Source organism: Ochotona curzoniae, unplaced genomic scaffold (assembly GCF_017591425.1).
Source record: "Ochotona curzoniae isolate NIBS_2020 unplaced genomic scaffold, NIBS_Ocur_1.0 contig_1014, whole genome shotgun sequence".
In the NCBI taxonomy this organism is placed as follows: domain Eukaryota; kingdom Metazoa; phylum Chordata; class Mammalia; order Lagomorpha; family Ochotonidae; genus Ochotona; species Ochotona curzoniae.
In genome coordinates this window covers 28,058,708-28,069,096 of record NW_024464920.1, presented here as the reverse complement: position 1 = coordinate 28,069,096, position 10,389 = coordinate 28,058,708, and the positions used below count along the sequence as shown (strand labels likewise).

The 10,389-nt window shown below is 41.3% G+C and overlaps 1 non-coding gene and 1 pseudogene across 1 annotated transcript; one reads left to right on the top strand and one right to left on the bottom strand.

Moving 5' to 3' along the window:
* Positions 1-331: 331 nt before the first annotated feature.
* On the top strand, positions 332-2,231 carry LOC121155020 (annotated as a pseudogene).
* On the bottom strand, positions 826-931 carry LOC121164273. Its single transcript, XR_005885063.1, has one exon. It is a non-coding gene; the product is annotated as a U6 spliceosomal RNA (small nuclear RNA).
* Positions 2,232-10,389: the final 8,158 nt, after the last annotated feature.

Sequence of the window (10,389 nt, the reverse complement as noted above, 5' to 3'; positions counted from 1 at the left end):
GCAGGCGGAGGATTAGCCAGTTGAGCCATCACGCACCCCTCCCCCACCCCCTGCTGCCGGCCAACTTCTGTTGTCCCGGTTCTGAGGTTTTTAGATGTGAACACTGGGATGAAGTACTTTCTCAAGCACTTGTTAATGATCAGTGATGACTCTACCTAAGTTTATCTGCAGAGGACAAGGCCTCAGATCTGTCTGCTGTTTCTCTGACAGCTCTGTGGGCCTCCTTCCATGTCCTATGTATCCTGGTAACTGCAGCAACACAAAGTAAATCTGCAGCCAAATCCAGACAGCCAGCACTGGCAAACCTACCGCGACAGTCAGCCTGACCGACATGCCCAGGAATGGGAGCCCAAACGCTGGGAAGTACGAGAGTGGCAAAGGACCACTGTACTATATACGTTGAGGAACCCTCATCTCTTATGTGACTGTCACCAGAAACGACACAGAATAAAAATAAAGAGTCCACCATATCCCCCAAAAATGTTATAAATATGCATATGCATACATACATAAATAAGCCACACTGACTTTGTCTCCTTGAGTGTGTCAGAGTACACAGCATAAAAAAAAATGTAGATAAATTACAATACTGGAAGAACACTTTCCATGGCTCAAAGCCCTGAGAACACTTTGGATGTCATAACAATTCCACAAACTCCTCCAGGCTTTCAGAAGGGATTATCCTGGGCAGGGGCAGGCAGACCCTGTCTAGTTACTGATAGGCTGGCCGCACAACATTTCTGTTTGTTTTTTTCACAAACAACATTAGAAGACTTACACCAACATTTGTAAGCAATAACAAAGAATGAGGAAAATATTTTGTAAGAGACACGGGAACATTTTATGAAGTTGCATGTCACCCTTGCACAGGGTCATGCTAATCTTCTCTGTATTGTTCTAATTTTAGCATATATGCTGCCAGAGTGAGCATGAGGAAAATATTTTCAAAGTGGATATCGAAAGATGAAACTGCTCTTGTTCAGAAAATGCAGTCAGGCATTGTCCTGGAATCCGGGTTGAAGCTTGCATATCTAACGTCCGTTGGCTTGCAAAGCAACAGTTACAGACCGCAGAGCCTGGCTTGGAGCACTAAACCCAAAGGAAATCCAGTGGGAAGAGGAGGGTGTAATACATATACAGATGTTTGCATCGAGGCTTTTTGTGTCCCTGTAGGAAATACGTACATGAAAAAGACCTAAGAAATGGGCATGGATTTGACCTCACTCTTACACTTTCTGTGGAATATTCTAGTTTCCTTTGGTAATATGTGTGTGTGTACATGGATGGCGAGTAGCTAATCATAGACTAATCTATGAAGTGAATACAGATGTTAAAGGGTTTGATGGATATTATTTGCCTCTGTTAGAAAGTCATGGTTTCCCAATTCCCACTGCAACTTTTTATTTTGTGAGTAAATAATCACCTAACAGAAATTATTAGGGAACAGTAATATAATTTCTACTGCTTCTTTTATGAAAATGAGAGAGAGAGAGAGAGAGCGACTGGGAGGGGACTCAGAACATCCCACCCTGAGCCATGCCATCCTGGCATATTGATTACTTTGAGCTGAAAACTACTGAGGCACAGGAGATGCAGGAAGAACTTGCCCCCTTGCCACTCTCCATCTTAAATCAGGGCATATATTTCCTACGAGAAAGATGAACTTTCTGTACATTCTTATCAAGGATGAGGACCTACATCCTTAGCAAGATGAGTCTACACAAATAAACCATACTAAAACTAACCCTCGCGGGAGTTCCTTCCTTTCTCGCTCCTCCCCGCCATCTTGACAGGTACACTAGGTTGGAGGTCCGCCCCCCACCTCAGGCAGGAAGCTGGTGGTCGCCAAGAAGAAGAAAAAGTCGCTGGAGTGCATCAACTCGTGGCTCCAGCTGATGATGAAGAGTGGAAAATATGTGCTGGCCTACAAGCAGTCCCTGAAGATGATCCGACAGGGCAAGGCGAAGTTGATCATCCTAGCCAATAACTGCCCGGCCTTGAGGAAATCTGAACTAGAGTATTACGCCATGTTGGCCAAAACTGGTGTCCATTACTGCAGTGGCAATAACATAGAGTTGGGCACAGCGTGCAGGAAGTACTACAGAGTGTGAACTCTCTATCATTGACCCAGGTGACTCTGATATTAGTAGAAGCATGTCAGAACAGACTGGTGAAAAGTAAATCCTGAAATTTTTTCTTTAATAAAAACTGCCAGAGCTTGTGTTAAAAAACAACAACAACAACAAAAAACTAACCCTCATCTCCCATCACTTTACCCCCATATATTTCCTGGTTATTTTCCTATAATTTGCCATTGAGAGCCCCAATCTCCTTTCCTCTGTCTTGCTATGCCTGTGACATAGTCTGTTCTTTATTAGAATGACACATAGGCTCACAAGTAATTCTGTGACGTTCCTTCTGCAGGCAATAATATTTATATCAAATAAAACTCATAGGCTTATAGAAATCTAGGTGTTAAAGAAATGTACCTCAGTCAGTACCATAAACACAACATATGACAAATCCATAGTTAACATAGTTTAAACAAGGAAAAAGTGAAGCTTTTTTTTTTTTTTCAAAAATCTACAATAGTGGGCCCAGCGCGATGGCGCAGTGGTTAAGGTCCTCACCTTGCACGCCCCAGGATCCCATATGGGCACCAGTTCTAATCCCGGCAGCCCCACTTCCCATCCAGCCCCCTGCTTGTGGCCTGGGAAAGCAGTCAAGGATGGCCCAAAGCCTTAGGTTCCTGCACCCGTGTGGGAGATCCGGAAGAGGCTCCTGGTTCCCGGGTTCGGATGGGTGCAGTACCGGCCATTGCGCTCACTTGGGAAGTGAATCATCGGATGGAAGCTCTTGCTCTCTGTCTCTCCTCCTCTCTGTATATCTGACTTTGTAATGAAAATAAATAAATCTTTAGAAAAAAGAGAGAGAGATATACCAACGGCAAGCAAGCATATGGGAAGGTGCTGTACAGCATGTCACCAAGGAAATGTAAGCTAAAACTGATGCTGTGCTACCACTTCACCCATACAAGAATAACCACAATCTAGAACCCCGATGATCATTCTGGTGGAGATCAACGGGAATTCTCACTTGTGGCTGACAGGAACACAGAATGGTGCTGATAGCTTGGAAAGAAGTTTTATGGTTTCTTGGAAAACTGAATAATATAACTCCCAGCAATTGTGCTCCTTGATATTTACCCAAAGAAGCTGAAACGATGGTTTGTGCTTCCCATTAGCGAGAAGCTGGATCAAAAACAGAGGAATCGGGATTTGAACTGGCACGACAATGGGCTGTGCCACAACATCTGCTCCAACCAACCATCTGATCAATAAGCAACTATTTCCTAGAAATACTGTTGTGTCTTTAATCTCACAACTTCCTGGTTCTAAGTTGTAAAGTAAGGTAAGATTTTGCCAGAGTTCAGTTTCACCTCGGTTTTCCCTGCTGCTGATTTCTCAGATGAATAAAGCATGCCGGTCTTCTCCTTGAACATGTAAGCAGAGATTATATTTCTATATTTTAATGATATTTTCTTGTAGTTCAGAAAGATGTATGAGCTAAGATTCCTATGGATCTGAAAAGTAAATTTTTCTAACAACTTCAAAGCTTCCCCTCAGCTATGTATCAGAGTAGAGAGCTTATTAAAGAAAATGAGTTCTTGGGTACATAGAGTAATAACCTCATTAAAAGTGTTACAAGAAGCAAATGTAGGCAGAATGCAAAGAGTAAACAAGATAATTTGGAAATGACCTAATCTACTTTGCTACATTTAATAATAATGTGTGTAAACTCTCTACACTTTTCTACTAAGACATTGGACTATGGGGATGGGAATGTTTTAACAAGCATGAGTTTCAGAGCCACACCAGCAGGTGCAACAAATTCCCTAAAAGGCACAGCAACAAAGTATGGGAGCTACAGTGGGGATTATGTAGCAAAGAGCCCTGAATTTCAAAACATAGGCCATTTAATATCGGTGAAATCTTAACTTGCTTACTTCTCTGAATCTCAATTTCTCGATCTATAAACAGATTGAGAGGGGGATACAGATATTATCCTGATAATGTAGCCAACAGAATGGAACAAGATGATATGCACTAAGTTGTTTGTAATTTCATCCCTGGTACAAAATAGATATTCAATAGACAACACACTGCTGGAATAGAAACCTCAATAGGTCAAAACGCAATAGGTCAAATGGTGGCTCACTTCTCTCATTTGAATGGTCCCACACTGTTGAGTTATTGGGTGGCATTGTCCTGAAATTGAGATGAACACCTCTGTCATTTTTTTTAAACCTTTGTTTATTTAGTTTAAAGGCATAATGACACACAGAAAGGAGAGATCCTCTATCTCTTGTTTACTTCCCAGATGTCTGCCACAGACAAGACTGGACCAGAATGAAACTGGGAGTCAGGAATCCTCTCTGGGCCTCCCGTGTGGATGTAGGGTCCTCACCCATTGCTTCCCAGGCATATTAGCAGGAGCTGGATCACCATCAGAGGAGCCAATACTTGAACCCATACACGGATATGGGATGTGGACATACCAAGCAGTGACTTAGCCCACTCCCACTCCATTTCCGCTGTTTTTGTCATTCTTTGAAGGATGCTACTGCAGTTGTAACCATTATCCAGCCACCAGTGCAAAGAGGGAAAGTAGCACATCCAGCAAGCAGTTTTACACTTCTGGAGATGATGTCACTGTGGCCCACACTATTTTTACTCACATTTTATCGGCAAATCTTGATCTTTTTCAGGCCACATCTTGCTGCAAGGGATAAAGAAAAGCTGGGCAGCCACATAACCAACCAAAACTCAGGTTAGCAGTTGTAGCCATAGCAAGCTTATGGCAGCAAACACATCATAAAGGACACTTTAGTGAAGCTTTTAGAATGAAAGAGGCATACTGCCAAGTTCATGACTATCTTGAAAGGGGGTATAATTCAGCAACAAGTTAATTCCAGAGATCACCATTTTCACTCACCTATACAATTTAGCAACATTTATCAGTTGTCGAGCCTAAGGTCTTCCACATGCAGATGCAAATAGACATATACAGCCAAATACAGAGCATCAGGCTGCTTTGGTCTGATAATGACTGTATTGTTGGGTTGACCATGAACTGAAGGGAGTTTCAAGATCTCATTCAGCCATCTCCTGAGGCTGCTTGCAGTGCATCCTACAGCAGGTTCTTTATTAAATCCTTCTTTGTCCCTGGGCATCTTTACACTTGATTAAAACTCTTGCTGTGGCAAGCCCTTGTGCCACAACCTCCTTGTAAGATCTTACAATCCTGCTCCCTGGGAAGTTGAGCCAGTCTCTTTAGACCCCCAGCTGCCAGCTAGGGCTCTTGCTGCAAAAAACCAAGACTGTAAGTACATCATATAGTCTCTAGCTGCCATTGTCTCCTTAAGAGAATCTACCCACACCACCAAGTCTGTGTCCACACCTCGATCCAGCATCTACATGTTTTGCAAACTTCTATACAAAGTGAAAGCTCTTATTCAAAAATTAAGGATTTCATGACAGTGACATTAGAATATCTTAACTCAAGTGTGAAGAACCCTAAGAGAAGAGCCCTGTGCAAATGTACATACAGGTCACCTGCCCAGCAGCTCTGTTTATGCAAGTAAAGCCTACTCCCCTGGTACAACCACATCAAGCAAGGTGCATGGGATTCTCTCTGGAGAATTGGAACTAAACAGCCAGAGCAGTGTAGCTCGATGGGGCTGAGCAGTGAGCTCTAAGTTAAGGAGGCCTTAGAGCTGGTAACGATACATTTCCCTAACTCCAGAAAGCCAAGTGTAGGGAAATGTAGCAGTATTAGGTGAGATTTCTGTGACTACAGAAAGGGAGACAAGCTTTCTGACTCACATTGTCACATTATTGGGAGACCTGATTCTGTAGATCACTTTCCTGTTGTTTTGTAGCAAGGCCCTGTGGCCTTTCTAATCAACTAATAATGGGATGATTGGAGGAGGGGCTTTACAGTTCTTGACTTTCCACCTCCATATCCCTGACGAAAGTCAGGCCGATGTTGTAAGCCAACTGTGGGACACTCTGAAGGATTGGGTCGCAGTTTCTTAATATTCTCCTCCTGTCTCCTCACAACAGAGATGAAAACAAGGCTGGTCACATGAGGTCATCAATAGCCCAAGCAGAGTGGACACGAGAGACAGAGAGCTAGAGGAAAATAGCTCCAAGTCCTTTAGCTGTTCTAATATGGACTATTCGCACATTACACAAGTGGTAGGGTACTAATATCCAGGATTTACAAAGAGCTTTAGAAACCCAGGAAGAGTAAAAAACAACCTTTTGGTGCCTGGCACGGTGGTGCAGTGGTTAAGGTCCTCGCCTTGCACGTCCGGGATCCCATATGGGTGCTGGTTCTAATCCCGGCAGGCCCGCTTCCCATCCAGCTCCCTGCCTGTGGCTCTGGAAAGCAGTGGAGGACGGCCCAAAGCTTTGGGACCCGGAAGAGGCTCCTGGCTTCGGACCGGCATAGCATCAGCTGTTGTGCTTACTTGGGGAGTGAATCATCCAGATGCCTGTCCAAAGAGGAGTGGTTAAAGAAACTGTGGTGTATCTACTCTGTGGAATATTATTTGATCTGATTTAATTAAATCAGCCATCTTGTCTGTAGTCTAGAGATACACAATCTTAAAACACAATCATTTTTTTTGTATTATCAGATTGGACTATGTTAAGAAAATAATGTTTGTTATTAAAAACATCCACCTTATTCTCTAAACTGACAAATCTGCTTACCATTCTCTTTAAATTTCTTTTGGAAGTTTCCTTATAAACACCAAATTATAAAAGCCAATCCAGCCTTCTGATTAACTGAAAATGCAATGATCAATAGACACAAAATAAAGAACAGTTTCAAATTTTGTTCTAGATAAATTTGAGAATACATAAAAATGTGATGATAAAAAAAAATCTAAGAACATGGACAAAGCCACCACCTACCTACCACTGAGAGGAGTGGCTGGAAGAGGAATTAGTAACAGCACAAGATAGGAAGCAGGGAAACTCCATAATTGCACAGATACAAACTGGGGCTCAGACAGGATGAGTGGTGGACTCTGGATCACATGCCTTGCTTCCGGCAAAAGACCACACCTGCATTTCCTAAGTTCCAGTTCCATTTAATTGTTTCTGCAGGGGACAATCACATGTGATCTGGCCATTACCCTTAGGGATACTTGGTGACCTGCCTTGGTGGTGAGTCACCATTATAGAAGTGATCAAGCTGTCTAGGGAGGTTAACTTTTGTCTTGTTTACTCCTGATAGATGAACTCCAATCTTGCTGTAGCTATTCTGCCTTTTAGGTTTGTGAGCATGACTCCACAGATCTTTCAGGTTTTTCATTTTACTTCTGAGGTAAAACAACTAGCAGATCTTAAGCTAATAGATAGAACTATACAAGGAAATTAAAAAAAAATAAGGAAATTTTATATTTGTAAAATAGTCATAGTTGACAAGGCACTTTACATTTCACAAACTTGCATCTCACAACATCATGAAATACTATCTTTGGAGCAGGCTTTTGGCCTAGCAGTTAAGATGCCAGCTGGGACCCTCACATCCCGTGTCACAGTGCCAGGGTTCGGTTATGGCTCCATTCCCACTTCCAGCTCCTGCTAGTGTGTACCCTGGGTGATAGCGGGTGATGGGTATTGTTGGATCTGTCACCCAAATGGAATGAGTTCCTGACTTCTGGTTCAGCTCCAGCTCAGCCTTAGCTGGATATGAGGTTGGAGGGGATAAATCTGTTGTTGGGACTAGTTTATAAATTGCAAATTACTAATACAGTGTTATGTTTTAAGACATACCTCATCAATTAGAGCCCAACAGTCACTGGGTATCATTAGACCAAGGCCCAAATTAAGATTCAAAAATGCTGAAGGGAGAGGTCAGCTGTGGAACATCACTCTTAGCTCTGGCAAAAGCCAGATCGTTGTTTTAGAAAAGGCTCAAACTGTCAGGGCACAATGAGAAGTCTTGAAACTTTACATTTGATCTTAGCCAACATGCCAGAAGCAATGAGGAGTCTTGAAACTTTGAAGAGAAAACTTTTAACATGTTAATGTAAGCAATGGTGACTCTAGGGTGTTCGGGAACTGTTAACTGTGCCCTAACCTGGCTTTCCCTATCCGTGTTTAGCTTTGTTCTGGTTAAGAAAGTGGATTGCAGATTGGGAAACAAAACAAGTAAAGTAAACTAAAAACCACCTTATTTTATAAGCAATTGCATAAAACAGATGTTTTTATTATTATCTGCATTTTGTAGATGATGAAATAGGTTCAGGGGTTAATGACTTTGGCACAGGAGCACATGGGCTCTACAAATGTTCCTCCAATCCCTTATTCAAGCCCCTCTATTTGTGTTAAGGGTTTGCCCTTCCTGCATTTTACTCTGGTTTTTTTTTTTAATTGATTCATAATTGTGCATATTTTTAGGTACAATGTAATGCTTTCATTCATGTGTACATTGTATAATGACTAGTTTAGGGTAATTGGTTAAAACATTAAGGGAGACTTAACCATCCAAGAACCAACACGAAAAGCACAAAGGAACCCCCAGGTTCTCTTTTCCTCCTAGACGCGCACATACACACAGGTCCGGCAAAGTTAGAGTATTTCAGTTTCAACCATTTTGTTTTTTACCTAATTGAAAGCTACTGAATCTTTGATATAGCACCCTGGTAAAACTCAAGTTTTCGCTTTCAACTGTTAAGCAGGATACTTTGAGCTGGGAATCTTAAGAGTGTTATTTTCACAGTATATTAGCATAACAAATACAGTCAATGAGCATCACCTTATGCAGAATTAATGGAATGTGGACATGTGAGATGTGATCAGAAAGCCAATGCTTTGCTATCAGTTCACTTTAAGAGTTTTCTCCTCATAATGCAAAGCAATCTTAACAACCTGTTGTTGACCTCCAGTGCAAGCGAAGTAATCCCATAATGAGCACTGCTTGTCAAAAGGGAATCTATATTCTTTTGAATCAGTGGAACAGAACCCAGGCAGACAAGATGTTGTTAGCAATTGGGTATCCATTAACCCTACTGAATGACGAATAACAAAGGCAGACAAACAGAAAGCACTGGCCCACTCAAAGTTCTCAAAATACCCTGCGGATGGTATACAGGAGGACAAAAGGAGAATGAGCCAAAGGAAGAAATCAGATATAGAAGGTTGGGTGACAATACCAGCTCTACTCAGCGGGAGCACTTATCTCTGCGTAGTGAGGTATACCCACTCTGGATATTAGGATACTGACTGTCAGTGTTAATTAGGTTCACTAAATTTGGGTATTTCAACTAATGAAGACTTTTCAAGGTTTTATGTGTAAAATCACCAACCTGGAAGAGTAAAATATCCTCCGTGAAACCCTAACATGAATAAATGTGTATACCAAATTACAAATCAAATAACAAAAAAATTTTCACAGCAAATCACAAAGAAGCTACAAAACACAATGTTTCACTAACCATTGATAAAAAGTGGAACTGGGTAACATGAATAGACTGTTTATCCTTGTTAAATGCAATAGGAAGGAAAATCATGATTTTTAAGTAAGTATGCGATTAACACCTGTATAAAAATTATATTTAGTAACAAGAAAACTATAAGATGCTATGATACATTTGGGAGCAGTTATGAAGTGGGAATCTTCGTAGAAAAATTAACAGAGATATGCTAGGATAAGATTACCGGGCTATAGATGAGTGTACATTTGCAATGATCAATAGGACATGAATCCCCGGAGTTACTTGCCACAACAGGAATCACTGGCAACTTCCACCTGATAAATTTGCTGAGTTAATAAGTGACCTGTTAATCTAGGTCTTTAATCACTGAATCCCTGAGAAGGACTAAGTACAATGGCACTTTGAAAAATTCCTTTAAAAAGGAACTAACAGTAAGTGTATTCTTTTTCAAAAACTTGTGGAAGCCACATATACTTTGTTCATAATGTGTATTCTCCATGAAATTTTTGAGGACATCTTACAAACTCCTTAGACATTCCCTAGAGTCTTTATACTAGGAAGGATGATGCCTCTGTGTGTGTGTGTGTGTGTGTGTGTGTACACACGTATACCTTATCTCCAAGTTTTGGAAAATTTGTCTGACATGTTCTTTCACACCTAAGCTTCTAACAGACCATAGTTTAAATGAGTCTAAACCAGTCCAAGGAGTAAGGCAAATATTCTAATTGGTCAAGAGTTCTTATTCTTTCTACCTTCTTTATTAATGGTCATTAAAAGAACTTTAAATTCAAACCAGCTACAGAGATCACATCAAATCCTTTTCCTGATGATCCAGGGTTTCTGTTCAGATGCATTTTTTTGCACAGATGCATTGA